Source organism: Stomoxys calcitrans, chromosome 2 (genome assembly GCF_963082655.1).
Source record: "Stomoxys calcitrans chromosome 2, idStoCalc2.1, whole genome shotgun sequence".
Taxonomy (NCBI): Eukaryota; Metazoa; Arthropoda; class Insecta; order Diptera; family Muscidae; genus Stomoxys; species Stomoxys calcitrans.
This window is the reverse complement of record NC_081553.1, coordinates 226,778,225-226,793,937: the sequence shown is the minus strand read 5'-3', so window position 1 is coordinate 226,793,937 and position 15,713 is coordinate 226,778,225. Positions and strand designations below refer to the sequence as shown.

General features: G+C 36.8%; 1 protein-coding gene across 9 annotated transcripts in view; it reads right to left on the bottom strand.

The window, feature by feature from the left end:
• LOC106081007 (mucin-5AC) overlaps window positions 1–8,035 on the bottom strand; it is a 146,839-nt gene extending 138,804 nt beyond the window's left edge. For 5 of the 9 annotated variants that reach the window (XM_059361358.1, XM_059361354.1, XM_013242669.2 and 2 more), the window contains exon 1: window positions 7,745–8,035. The gene's annotated coding sequence lies outside the window, so the exon portion shown is untranslated. The other 4 variants (XM_013242670.2, XM_013242668.2, XM_059361353.1 and 1 more) reach the window with 4 other exon arrangements.
• Between the last annotated feature and the right edge of the window lie 7,678 nt (window positions 8,036–15,713).

Here is a 15,713-nt window from a genome sequence, read left to right as displayed (position 1 = left end):
TTGTAAGGATAGAAACATTATGCAAATGTCAACAAACCGCTGCAAGACTTGAGTAATCATTTGTTTAACTATCAGAGGTAATAGTTTGTTTGTATATTATTGGAACAGTTATTGTTTAGTTTATTGCTTTTGTTTGATTCAATTAATTAATAGCAGCATATATTTAACAGTTTTTCCATTTTAATTTATTTTAGTATAATTAATCTTGTAAATATTTAATTGGTAGTTGGCCGTCATAGCGTATGATTATTATTAATTAAATATTTAAATGGTACAATGATGCGTATGATTATTATTAACTAAAGATTTAAATGGTACAATGATGCGTATGATTATTATTAACTAAATATTGAAATGGTACAATGATGCGTATGATTATTATCATTTTCATACCCACTGCCGAAGGAGGGGGGTATATGCATTTTGTCATTCCATTCCAATGTCATTGCCATACATCGTAATCAGAGTGCCGTTTTTGGTAGGTAAATGCAAATGCAAATTTTGCCCATGAACATTCCACTAAGGAACAGGGGCAAACTTCTCACATATCAATGAGTGCAGTCCGATTAAAGTTTTAAGCCCAATGATAAGGGGCCTCCTTTTTATAGCCGAGTCCGAACGGCGTACCGCAGTGCGACACCTCTTTGGAGAGAAGTTTTACATGGCATAGTACCTCACAAATATTGCCAGCATTTGGAGGGAAAAACCACCGTTGAAAATTTTTTCTGATAGTCTCGTCAGGATTCGAACCCAGGCGTTTAGCTTCCTAGGCGGACATGCTAATCTCTGCGCTACGGTGGTAGGTTCCTACCAGAATTGGTAAGTTGTTAGGCTGACCTAAATTTTTGGTAGGTTTCCTCAAATTATAAATAGCAAATTAATTACTGAAGGAGGAAAAACGTGCTAAGTTCGGCCGGGCTGAACCTTGGGATTCTGCTTAAAATTTCTACATACCAAATATCTACCAAATGAGGCAGAAATTTAAGCTTTTAAGGGTCGCAGACGGCTAATCAAGGGATCGGTTGGTTGGGAACTATACCAGTTTCTAGACTGATTTGAACAATCATTAACATTGATGTTGGAAATTATAATAAAACACTATGTGCAAAATTTTAGCCAATTCAGTTAACAATTGTGGATTCCAGAAGCTCAAGATGTTAAATCGGAAGATCGTTTTGTATGTGAGCTTTGTCAGGTTAAATACCGTTTTGAACCATATTTGGCACTGTTGTTGGAAGTTTTAACTAAACATCTCGTGCAAAATTTCAGCTCAATCAGGCAACAACTGAGGCTTTTAGGGACTCAAGAAGTCCAAGTGGGAGATAGGTTTGTGTAGGAGCTATATCGGGTTATAAAATGATTCGGGCCATACTTGACACGATTGTTGGAAGTCCTAACAGAAAATTTGTTCCACTAGCCGAATTTTAGAGAAAAAGTTCTTAATTTCTGATAATATTAACTGTAACTGGTACGAGTATCAAGGAATAAACTCTGGGTAAAAAATGTGGCTTTTGTGAGTTTAATGCCTTTGAACTGATAACAGGGCTATATTTTAGCTACATACAAATATGAGCAGCTTTGATCCATCCTCATATGTTGAGGGATCCATGCTCATGGATTCATTTTGGCGTATCCAATCTCTGCACGGTTGTTCATTGAAAATGGAATGATCATATGGCCAACTCTAGTTTGTGGAGTCTAAAAAATGAACACCCATTTTTGGCTATGGTAGGTTTTAGTGGGCTTTGGTAGGAATTTTCTCAAATTTTGGTAGGAAATAATTTTCTTGAGTGGCAACATTGATCGTAATATCCATTTCCGACCATATAAAATCTATATATTCTTGGCTAGGATCAGTCTGTCCGTCCATCGGTCCGTCCGTCCGTCTTTCCGTCCATCCGCCTGTCCGTCCGTCTGTGAATATCACAATAGCGTTCGAAGATGGGTATATTAATCTAGTCATTCCGCTTGTAACACCTCAATAATGATCTGCGACCCCATAAAGTATATATACTCTTGCTCGTCTTGACATTCTAAGTCAATTAAGCCATGTCCGTCCGCCCATCCGTCTGTGGGTCCAGCTATCTGTCCGTCCGTATGTGGCAATCACAATAGCACGAAATTTGCACACATACTTCTTATTGATGTAGGTCGTTGGGAATTGCAATGGGCCATATCGGTTCAGATTTGGATATAGCTCCCATATAAAGTGGTCTTTCGACTTGACTTCTTCAGCTCGATTGGGCTGAAATTTTGCACATAGTGTTCCATTACGATTTCCTACAATCGTGCTAAGTATGGTCTATAACATGACATAGCTCCCATACTAACCAATCTTTCGATAGGTTGTTGTTATTTAATTGAACTGACATTTCGCATGTAAGTTTATGTTATGACTTCCAACGAAATGACTTCCGAAATTTTTGCCCGATTTGCCTGAAATTTTGCATGTAGTGTTCTACGACGACTTCCAACAACTGTGCCGAGTACGGTCCAAATCAAATTTTTTGTTTGTATGATGTTGAATTCTGACAAAAACATCTGAAAATTTGTTCAGAGGTGACTATCCCCTTCTAATGATGCACAATGGGATAGCATCGAAAAAACAATAATAAATCTGGCAGGTAGGGATATCTCTTTGAAGTTTTAAATTGTTAGAGCTAATGAGCAAATATCCTCAAAGAATATGCGAAAATTTTGTCGGACCTAACAATATTTGTAGCCTCCACAACAAATTTTCTAAAAAATGCCGATTTTAAAACTATCTTTGCCCGAAGGGTGCATTTTGGGTTTTTTTTTTTGAAATACGGGCTGAATTTATTTTTGGTTTTTTTTGATATTTTTATCTGCAAGATTCAAAAATTTTGCTAAGATGACTCTATTCGTTATTTTCGAAGAATTTTTTCAATTTGAATTTTTGTTTTCAGAAAAATTCGATTTTGCACACGATCCCGCCAACAACTCAACTCTAATCATTTCAAATTTCAAAGAGATATATCTGCCCGTTCTCACATGGCATATTTTTTACTAGTTTTTTTTCACTTTTCTCCCACTGTGCGGCGTTGGCATTCTATAAACAGGAGGCCCCTTATTCGAAAATTGAATAAAGCAATCAATCCGCCTGGAGAAATTTTCGAAGTTTGGGCTTAGCATTATAAATTCAGTTCAACAAAAACATTTGCAATATGTTGCTAACTACATTTTATAGAAGATCCTAATATTACCAATAAAATTTAAAACATCTTTTTCAGATGTCAAAAAAAGATATGACGAAGAAAGATATGTGAAGAGATTTCTGACTACCAAAGCATATGATTATTATCAATGAAGGAAGTTCTACAAAAGAGAAAGAATATTTGTTTGCCATATTCCAAACATTAATGCATATTTGCGCAATTTGTGTTTAAATATTTTACTTCAGAAAACAAACAAACTTGATTTAATTAAGTCGAGCATTTTTATATTATTTAATTATATTAACCACTAGTTCATTAATTATTTTTTCCTCTTAAAATTGTATTTTTATACCAATCATCATTTGATGGGAGTATGCAAACTTCGTCATTTCGTTTGTAACACATCGATATATTGGTCAAGGACCCCCGCCCTGACATTTTAAGTCGATCTAGCCATGCCCGTCCGTCCGTCTGTCTGCCTGTGGAAAGCACGCTTACTTTCGAAAGAGTATAGCTAGGCGCTTGACATTTTACATAAATATTTTGTATTAGTTTAGGTCGGTTGGAATTGGACCAAAATTGTCCATTTACCATATTGGTCCATGTTTTGATATAGCTCTCATATAAAACAATCTCCAGATTATATTTCTTGAGCCTCTAGATTGCGCAATTCTTATCCGAATTGGCTAAAATTTTGCACAATGACTTCTGCTATGACCTTCAACATATGTGCTAAGTGCAGTCTGAATCTGTTAAAAACCAGATATAGCTCCCATATAAACCGACCTGCAGCTTAAGCTTCTTGAGCCTCTAGAGGGCGCAATCCTAATCCGATTTAGCTGAAGTTTTGCATAATGACTTCTCCTATGACGTCCTACACGCCAAGTATGGTCGGAATCGGTCCATAACCTGATATTGCTCTAATGTGTTCCTTGGTGCAGGGTATATAAGATTCGGCCTTGCCAAACTTAGCACGTTTTTACTTCCTTTCATTTTTACTCATCTTTACTATTTTGTTCTATATATTTTCATAATTTCAATGGACATTGGAACGTATGATTGTTATTAATTGGGTATTTTAATTGATCAACAGAGCGAATGATTATTATTATTTACATAATTAATTGAGTTTTATGCTGCAAACATGCTTACTCAAATAAATAATTGGAATGGAATCACCTTAAAAAGTGATTAAGTGATTCGAATTGATGTTTCAGCGATGTGTGATATTAAAATTTTAATTAAGAATTAACCAGATTTTATTGAGAAAAATAAAAAATATCAGAACAAAAATCGTTTAAAAAGGCAATTAACAAGCGAATTGTTTATTGAAAAGTCCTTATTTCCATACATTTTAAATGGTTTTTTAAATGAGAAAAAAACTATCATTTAAATGACAAAACAAAATAGGGGATTCTAACATTCTATGTGCATGATGTAATGAAGCCATAAGAGAAACTGAATCCTCATCTAAGGAGTTTCAGAAAGTGTCGTTCTCACGGGCCTATTGGGAGAAGTTAAATGGAAATCTTTAACTACTATCTTTAACAAACAGAGACCAGTTTTGTCCCTCAACTGAAACATATAGTATGTATATAAGAAAGTATAATGGCATATCAAAATGGGCAAATACACATTTGTCAATGAACATTCCTTTAAGGCAAAGATCTCACATATCAATGAGTGCTGTCCGATTAAGGTTTTAATTCAAGCTCAATAACAAGGGGCCTCCTTTTTATAGCCGAGTCCGAACGGCGTGTCACAGTGCGACACCTCTTTCGAGAGAAGTTTCTACATGGCTTCTATGCATGGCATAGTACCTCACAAATGTCGCCTACATTAGGAGAGGAAAACCACCGCAGAAATTTTTTTTCTGATGTTCTCATCAGGATTGAAACTCAGACGTTCAGCGTCATAGGCAGACATACTAGCCTCTGAGCTAGGCCTCCAATATCTAAATAGGTTCAGATCCAATACTCCGCACAGACATTGATTACACACCACACAGTGCCAAATTTCAACGAAATTGGGCAAGAAGTGCGGCTTCTTTGGGCCTTAGAGTTTTAATCAAGATATTGCTCGATATAGCGCATCTACAAACTTGATCTGCCTATGGCAAAAAAGTAAAGTTTGCGAAGTTTCAGCTCAATATCTTTATTTTTAAGGACTGTAGCGTTAATTATGCCGACAGCGGGATGGAGAGACAGATGAACAGACAAAAGAACAGGAATGGCTAGATCTTCTTAGAACTTTAGACAAACAAGAGTATATATATATTTTACAGGGTTGGTTATTTCCCTATGATTCTTCGGTGATCGGTATAAAAAATACCGAGTATCATATTTTGTGAGAACGAGCGAATCTCAAGTTATCTAAATATGGATTAGATAGGTCAGATATAGCTGCCATATGGACCGATCTTCCGATAAAGGGTCTAAAGCCCATAAAAGCTTTATTTATTACCCGATTTCGCTGAAATTTAAAACAATCTGACCCAAATATGGTTCAGATCGGATTTTATTTAGATATAGCTGCCATATAGACCGATCGCCCGATAAGGGGTCTGAAGGCCATAAAAGCTTTATTTTTTATCCAATTTCACTGAAATTTTAAATACAAAATTCAACAGTGACTTATATTGTTTAGACCACTCAATGTCTGTGCTGAATTTGGGTGCATTAGTTATCCAATTTTCACCAAATTGTGGCAAAAAGGTGTTTTCATATACACGCGAGTTGGTGGGTATCCTTAATGCCTTTTTACTTGTTTCAATTTTAATTTTCGTTTTTAGAAAAAAACTATTTGGAAATCGGACCACAAATGAAGATTTGGCAGCCCTAATAAATTTTCGATAAATTGAGGTGACCTAATTTAGAGGCCTGCCAAAATGCGCCCGGATAACCTGGGGTCTTGAAATTTTGCACATCGTGTGCGTTTACACCTCAGATCCAACCATTCCAAATGTCAAAGAACTAGCGGTACCCGTTCCCACACGATATATTTTTTACTTGTATTTTCCGGTTCTATCCCACGCATAAAAAATCCGCATTTCTTTCCCAGAATTCACGACATTTGGAAGAGATCCTTAAACTCTCGTATCAGTTACAGTCAACATTTGGAAGCAGTAACAGTATTTGGTTCCTGGGCATCACTTGGTTTTACTCTGGACTCTAAACGAATACACAGAAATAAAAAAAATTAAGTTATATATAGGAAATTGGAAAAACCTACCAAAAATTGAGGTCAGCCTATCAACCTGCCAAGTGCAGTTAAACCTACCAATATTGGTAGGAGCCTACCAAAAACGGTAACGATGTCTATGACCAGTAACACTCAAGTTCAACCGAATCCCTGGGTTTTCATACCGATTCCAAGCGAATGGTAATGCAAATCATTCAATCTTTAGCCTATATAGGGAACAATTTGATTCAGGCATGGGAGCGTATGACAAACTTTAAAAAAGGTGGTAGCCACTGGTGCGTATGACTATAACTTTGTTAGCGCCCTTATTAGCAATGCTGACTATGATGGCGATGATGATAATGATGAACGGATGTGTTAACCCATAAACTAAGGAATAAAACGCTTTCAAATGTGTTTGACTTTTAAACAACAATTTTCGGTTTTCTTTTTTTAGGCATAGCTTTTTCGAAAATACTTTATGTATACAATATGAGTTTTCACATGTCGCTCTGTATGTGAATGTGCTGGCAATTTTATATGGATGGGAATACTTCAGAGACTTAATGACGACATCAAGGACAAACTATGTGATTACGCGTTCAGCCGTTGTCGTTGGCTGCCATAGAAGAATGGAGAACAAAAAAAAAACGGAGAGAAAAAAGAAGCAAAACTATGTCATTCCATGGTTATAAAATAGACCCCCGAATTCCCCTCTCTTTCCATAATCCACAATACAAAAAAACAAACTTTTCGTTTCTGTTTGCTTTGATGTTTACATATGTATATATATATATATATATATATATATATGAGTGTGTGTGTGTTTTTTTAAGTTGATATTTGAGGTCGCAGTCTGCCGCCTTGTCTGACGCCAAATAAATGCCACGACGACTATGACGGCCAACTACCATTACCACGACTCACTCGAAAGGAGTTGTGTAGCATTTTTTTTTTTTTTTTGTTTGTTCAACTTTCGTTTTCATCGTTAGGTTTGTTCGCTACAACTTTTACTTTCTTCGTATGCTGACACGAAAAAAAAATGTGAAAAAGCACTCAACAAAAATAAAAACACGAAACTCGCATTTGTATCGATGTTAAGTTAAACTGAATGTTGTTGGTGTAGCTGTTGTTATTCTACGATTACACAACACAGCCTAGCTGTTGTTGTTGTTGTTGTTGTTTATGCATATATTCCTACTTCATTTTAATATGCATTTGCATTTTGTTGTTGCTTTTGCTGTTGTTGTTGTCGTTGCTTTTGTTGATTCACTTCTTAGTGCACTGAAGATTATGCCACCACACTCACTTATCAATAATGAAGTTATACACCCAGTGGCACACGCTCATACACACACACACAAACACTCTATAAGGCATATACGTACATGCACTCACTTTAATGCTACTCATCTACTATCTCTCTTCACAATAGCGTTAATCAAAAGAACCACGACAATGAATAACACGTTGAACTTAATTTTTATTGCGTAGAACTTTGCATTAAGGATATTCTTTTTTATTATACTTTTTTTTTGTGAAAAATTTTTTTTTAATTTGTTTTGTAAGAACTTTTCTTTTGTGAGAACTTTTTAAATTTTTTTTTTTTCTTAACTTTCAACGTTCAACTTTATTGATATTCGTTTTTCTTTTTTTCGGTTTTGCGACCACGTCTGTTGTCTGTGAACTCGTAGGACGGACTGATGGCTTGTGAAACTTGTGACTTCCAATTACAAATGTCTTTTGAGCCTCTTATGGGTCGCGAAGGATAAACATTTCAGTACTCACCATATCCACCACTACCATCACAAAGACCATCGGATGAAGAGCAGTTTTTTGTTTTTTTCTATATTTGGTTGGGTAAAGAGCTTAGCCTAGAGTGTTAAAGAGCATTTGAAGAGAACTTAATTTGAATGTATTTTAAAAACTAAGGGGTTGTCAAGTGTTGAGATTAGTCTCCGTGAATCAAGTGCCGACAAATTGAGATAAGAAGGTACTTTGAGCTTGTTAGAAAAATGATAAAAAGAAAAACCAAATTTTTAAATGAATAATATTGAAAAAATCAAAAAAAAAAAAAAGAATAATCAGACAAACATTAAAAAAACTGCTGTCAAAAATGCTACATTTTGGATTTTCGAATGCCATTTAAACTTTTGTGGGGGAAAAAAATTGAGAAAAATTCACTATTTTTAACAAAAAATTTTAAATTTTGATAAATTTTTAAACATTTTTCTCCATTTTAGAAAAGAAGTTACTGGTATTTTATTGGTAAGGTAAGAAACGAACTTCCTTTACTCACAGTTAAATGAAAATTGCAAATTTTGCTCATGAACATTTCACTAAGGAACAGGGGCAAACTTTTCACATATCAATGAGTGCTGTCCGATTAAGGTTTTAATTCAAGCTCAATGACAAGGGGCCTCCTTTTTATAGCCGAGTCCGAACGGCGTGTCACAGTGCGACTCCTCTTTGGCGAGAAGTTTCTACATGGCTTCTATGCATGGCATAGTACCCCACAAATGTCGCCTACATTAGGAGGGGAAAACCACCGCCGAAAAATTTTTTCTAATGTTCTCATCAGGATTCAAACCCAGACGTTCAGCGTCATAAACGGACATGCTAACCTCTGCGCTTCGGTGGCCTCCGTTAAGTAGTCAATTCAAAATGTTTTGCAGTTTTAATTTAATTACTGTAAATTCAATATGCTTGGCAAAATTCAAATGCTTTTTATGAAGAATTCTAATTTTCGCCAGAAGGTTCCGTAGAGGTCAAATGAAGTGAGAATTTCCCTACAAACAAATCCACAGAAAAAAGTGGGAGACTTATCACAAACCGTTGACTGCATCCCGACACAAGTTGAAGCTTAGTGATAAGGTATCTCCTTTTAAGAGCCCAAGTGCAAATGGTGTTTGCATTAGTAAAGTCGCCAGCATTAGTAACGGCGACTTCACCGCTAAACTTTTTTCCGATGTTCTCACCGGAATTCAAGCTCAATCGTTCAGTGTCAAGGGCGAAAAAGCTAATCTTTGTGCAACGGAGGCCTCCATTTTTTTGGTGGACGACGGGTTAAAGATGACGAAAAAAAATTTTTGAACATTTTCAGATACAGGAAAGACACAAAAAGGTGCTATTGGACTATGGCTATAAATCTCCACTTACTAGTTTCTGCCCAAAGGCTAGTAAACCCTGAAAATGCGCTATACCTCACTATTGTTATTGCGGGTTATGTTAGGGCCTTCGATATCCTTCTTCAATGGCCGAGATCGGTCCAGATTTGAATACACCTGCCATTTGGGCCGATCTCTCAATTTAAGGTCTTCGGCCCATAACAGACGTATTTAATGACCGATTTCGCCGAAATTTGGACAGGCGAGTTGCGTTAGGTGCTTCGACATCTCTCTTCAATTTGGCCCAGATCGGATTAGATTTGGATATAGCTGCCATATAGGCCGATCTCTCGATTTAAGGCCTAGAGCCCAAAGCAGACGTATTTATTATCCGATTTCGCTAAAATTTGGAACAGTGAGTTGTGTTAGGTCCTTCGAGATCCTTCTTCAATTTGGCCGAGATCGGTTCAGATTTGAATATAGCTGCCATATAGGCCAGTCTCTCGATTTAAGGCCTAGAGCCCAAAGCAGACGTATTTATTGTCCGATTTCGCTGAAATTTGGAACAGTGCGTTGTGTTAGGCCCTTCGAAAACCTTCTTTAATTTGACCTAGATCGGTCCAGATTTGGATATAGCTCCCATATACACCGATCTCTCAATTAAAGGTTTTGGGCCCAGACGCATTTATAGTCCGATATCGCCGAAATTTGGAACATTGGGTTCGGTTAAGCCCCTCGACGTACTTCTGCAATATAACACAAATCGGTCCAGATTTGGATATAACTGTCATATAGACCGATCTCTCAATTTAAGGTTTTGGGCCCATAAAAGGCATGTTTATAATCCGATGTTGCCGAAATTTGAGACAGTGCCTTTTGATAAGCCCTTCGACATTCTTCTTCAATTTGGCTCAGATAGCTTCTGATTTGGATAGCTGCCATATAGACCGATCTCACGATTTATGGTTTTGGGGCCATAAAAGGCGCATTTATTGTCCGATTTCACTGAAATTCGACGCAGTGACTTATGTTAGGCTTTTCGACATCCGTGTAGTATATGGTTCAGATCGGTTTATTTTTAGATGTATTGTGGCTACTAAAAAGACCAATATTTTGTTATACACAATTGAACAATGACTTGTACTTATTAGCATTTGGTCCAAATCGGAACATATTTCAAGATAGCTGCTATGGGGCATAAGGTATGCATATTTCATCGGATTTTGAGGAAAGGTGGTTTACACATATATCCGAGGTGGTGGGTATCCAAAGTTCGGCCCGGGCGAACCTAACGCATTTTTGCTTGTTTTTTCATTATTTAATACATTCTCTGAATTTAGTATTTAATAACGTATTTAATTCTTTTACAATTTTTTTATAAAGGATATTAATTTTTGTTTTTAAATATACAAACAAATTTTTTATGATTTGTATAATAAGCAGTAGTAAACTTTTTTTTTTAACAAACAGTCATTGTTTAAACTCGTATTTCATAATTTTACACAATTTTAAATTCTCTCTCTCACTTCCACTCTCTCTCTCTCTTCTATTTTTGTCTTGCGCATTTGTTAAACCTTTTCTGTTGCACTCTTCTCGAAATTCACCACACAGGTGAAAAACCATTTGAATGTTTTTGTTATTGTTTGTTTCACTGCTTATTACTGAAATGCTACTGTCATTAAATGGTATGCCAAGCTAAGGACAATTGGTCACTTGTTTTTGTTTGTGTCTATGACGACCAATATGTAAGGAGCTTTTTGCCGCCTGAAATGTAAATGTCCCAAAGTCTAACAATACATCAAATAAAAAATGCACAGATAATCACAAAAAGTAATAAAATTTGTTTACATTAGGACAAAATTTGTCAAAAGTAATTTATTACAAAAAGTAAGGCAAATACAACTACAGGCAAATACAACCACAGGCAAAAACACAAATAGCAAGCTAACCACTGAGTCAGCCAAATTTTTTCAACTATTAGATATTGAATTACTTTGAATGTTACTTTAGTATGAAATTGATAAGGAAAGAGAATATGTGACACCTCTTTGTCTGTTTATTGAAAAAACACGTCATTTAAAAGTACTAAAAGAGTTCGGGCCATATTCACAAAACTTAAAGTATTTAGATTTGAAAAAGGTTTATTTGACAGATTTTCTTTTTATAACTGCCAAATACGGCTTCATTTAAGCTTCATTAGGTTTTGTGAATACGGCCTTTAACCATTTGGATACTTTGACAGTTTATCTTTTAATCTTGAGGTTATTTCACATTTTCTAATCCACCCTTATATATACGCACTATATTAGAAGAGGTCCTTAGGTGAGTCATTGTTTTTCTTGCATTTTGTGTTGTAGTTCTTCTTCTACTTCTTTGTTTTTCCCCTAGAGAAGTTTTGTTTGCCACTGACTAATTTTCCACTGAGAAAGGTCAAAACAACAAAACATGAGGAAAAAAAAACTACAGCAAGAATAAGAAGCAAAACAATAAAACTTATGTTCATAAACAAAAACATTGCCAGAAGAACAGAGTAGTCAATAGAAGATGCAATATGAAAAGGAAAATTACTTGAAATGCATCAAAGTATTATGGGGGGGTAAGTGTTTTTCTACAATAAACAAACTATAGAGTTTTACAAGTTGCCAGAAAGAAGTGAATTTTTATTAAAAACTAGCAGACCCGGGCCCGCTCCACTGCGCCTTCTTTTACTTTATATGGAACAAAAGTTTCCTTGGAATATTTATTTTCGACAATTAAAGAGCTTTCAGTGAGATACCATGCTACGAAAATAGTATATTGCTTGACTAACAATTTGACAATTTAAGTGCCTTTGTCCGAATCCCATATCATCTTTTTTGGTCTACGAATTTAAGTTTGGATGTAAGGTGTACTCCATTGTTGAAAAATTGGGTTGCCTAAAAAGTAATTGCGGATTTTTCATATATGAAAAATATGCCCATATTGCCATTGGTTTAGGGGAATTTACACGATGAGCCGTACCTCAAACACATGGGCCCAAAATTGGTTATCAAATTCGTTTTCTAATCTTACATACCACATATTGGCATGTTCGAAAAATTTTTACCCTTTGCGGGGTGTTTTGGGGAAGGGGTGATTCCCTAAATAGATGGTCCTAAATTTCGATATCAAATTCGTATTCTACTCCCAAATACCTTTATATGAGCCCCATTTTGCGATGGTCACTAAAAAATTGCTGCTTGTGGAGTATTTTGGGAAATGGGTTGACCCCCAGAAAATTGGTCCCGAAAGTGGGTATCAATTCTTGCTCTATCCCTCAATGCCTTTCATTTAATCTCCACATTGACATGGTTGGTAAATATGGCCGATTTAGGGGTGTTTTGTTTATTTGAACCCCATATTTTGGGAAAGGGGTTGACCCCCAGAAAATTGGCCCCATAGACACTTTTCCCGAATATTGATATCAGATTTGTGCTTTACTCCCAAAGACCTTTCATTTGAGCCCCATGTGGCTATGGTCATAAATGTGTCACCTTTGGGGGAGGTTTTTGGGGAGAGGCAGCCCCTCAAACACTTGGTCTCATATTTGGATATCAGATTATAATTCTACACTCAAATACTTTTTATTTAAGCCCCATATTCCCAAGGTCAGTAAATATTGGGTTGCCCAAAAAGTAATTGCGGATTTTTCATATAGTCGGCGTTAACAAATTTTTTCACAGCTTGTGACTCTGTAATTGCATTCTTTCTTCTGTCAGTTATCAGCTGTTACTTTTAACTAGCTTTAGAAAAAAAAAGTGTAAAAAAGTATATTTGATTAAAGTTCATTCTAAGTTTTATTAAAAATGCATTTACTTCCTTTTAAAAAATCCGCAATTACTTTTTGGGCAACCCAATAAGTCCTGTTTGGGGGTGTTTTGGGAAAGGGGTGGACCCCCAGAAACGTGGTCCCACATTTCGATATCAGATTCGTATTCTACTCTCAAATACCTTTCATTTGAGTCCCATATTGTCGTGATTGGTCTAAATATATGTTTGGTAGGTTTTAGGGTGGGGCGGCCCCCCTAGGTACCCCATCCGAAATTTGGATACCAAATTTTTATTTTTACGATGCTATATGAGAGCACACAAAATTTCACTTAAATCGCACCACCCATTTCCGAGATCTGGCGTTTCTGAAAATTAAGGTAAGGGGAGGGTTCGCCCCACCTTCAGATATCACAAAATTTAGTACCCTATTTTCACCACTTGTGATCATTATGCACCATTTGTGAAAATTTCAAGAAAATCGGTTCAGCCGTTTCTGAGTCTATAAGGAACACACAAACATATAAACAAACCTACAAAGAAACACAAATCGATTTTTATATATAAGACTATTATATTTTACTCAGGAGGGCCTCTGTGCATCAAGGGTTAGTATGTCCTCTGTGGAATAAGGGTTAGTATATGGTCTAGCCATTTCCTTTGTAACATGTATAAATAATAATCTGTATCCTATGAGGCATATAAATTTTGCCCACTGCAGTCACTTAAGCACAAAACTTGGCACGTCTACCATAGTTCTTATCCAGCCACTGCCTTTGAAACATCTAAAAATATGAATCTGTTACTCTATACCTGGGTGTTTTGCTGAACAGTAATTGGAACTACAAGTCCAATTTTTTGGAAAGGGCAAGAAAGGCAAGAATCTGATACCTACGAGTGTCATGCACTGTAGGTATCAGATTTAAAAATTTATATGGTGTTGTTGTCTGGTGGAGGCCGCTTCAAAAGTCCACCTACCGTTCAATACTCAGCCGTATTCAAATGATGGCTTCTTTGTGCATCACATGAGCACAGGGCAACACCATCTGATGCACTGAATTAAATGGTAAGCCTAATGCCTCTGGACATTGTGACTAGACAAAATGCTGCTACCACTGTTATTAGGCTAAGGGAGCTTTCTCTTTGGCGTGGCATGCGGCGACCAAAGACACTGTGTCATTCTTGATACAATGCCCGATGTTCCAGGCAGTGTGGATTACACATTGCCTGAGCCACTTTTGTTGAAAAGTAAAATGCAAATTTTCTCCATGAACATTCCACTAAGGAACAGGGGCAAACTTTTCACATATCAATGAGTGCAGTCCGATTCAAGTTTAAGCTCAATGATAAGGGGCCTCCTTTTTATAGCCGAGTCCGAACGGCGTGTCGCATGTAAAACTTATCTCCAAAGAGAATGTTGCCAGCATTAGGGGGGAAGAACCACCGCCGAAAATTTTTTTCTGATGGTTTCGCCAGGATTTGAACCCAGGCATTCAGCGTCATAGGCGGACATGCTAACCGCTGCGCTACGGTGGCCTCTGAAAGTACTGTAGCTCTCCTCTTGTTATAACCGATTGGACTACAATTTTCTTGTAAAAAGAAGTTACATAGACTTCTATACGGATGGTTCCATACTAAACGACCAAGCAGGAAACATGCTGACGAACAGAAATTCGCATGTAACGACTTCTGCAGATGCTGTGAGGATGTCGAAGAAGAGGACATCCTCACAGTTTCTGCAGAAGTTGCCCGCACTGACAAGCAGAAGAAGTTCCATTTTAGGTTCTCATTTCTTTGAGAACTTGTCTGAATTGGCACATGTGAATGAGTACTCGCAAGATGTTTGGCTTTCAAAAGCGATCTGGATGGTTCAACCGTAGGAACTAGAAGGCACCTTCCTTCTTCTGTTCACAATGGTCGAAAACGTCTGAGTGGGTCTTATCTTATTTAACTCAAAAAGAGCTGAAATATTCACCAATGAGAAGAATGCAATACATTTGCATGTGTTGGTAGCGATCCTCGTCAAGCTTATATAGGTGAGCAAGCTCATTTTTAGATATCTGAAGGGAGGCGGACGCTCTCCTTTACCCTATTTCTAAAATACTTAAGGTGGCTGTTCCACCCCAAAACCCTTCCCCACAAACTAGAGCTGGCAAAATAACGATGACATTTTTTGTCTGAATATCGAACGATATTCATCGAATCGATATCATCGTCAAAGTTAAATTTTTTGGAAAATTGAATAAAAACAAGTTAGGGCGTGCTAAGCGTTCGGCCGAGGCGAATCTTGGGAACCCCCCATCTACGCGTTCGACAGGTATTGTGATTTCGACAAACGGATGGGCGGACATGGCTAGATCATCTCAGAACGTCGAGACGATCAAAAATATATCTACTTTATGGGGTCTTGGACGAATATTTCGAGGTGTTGCAAATGCAACGACTAGATTAGTATGCCCTCATC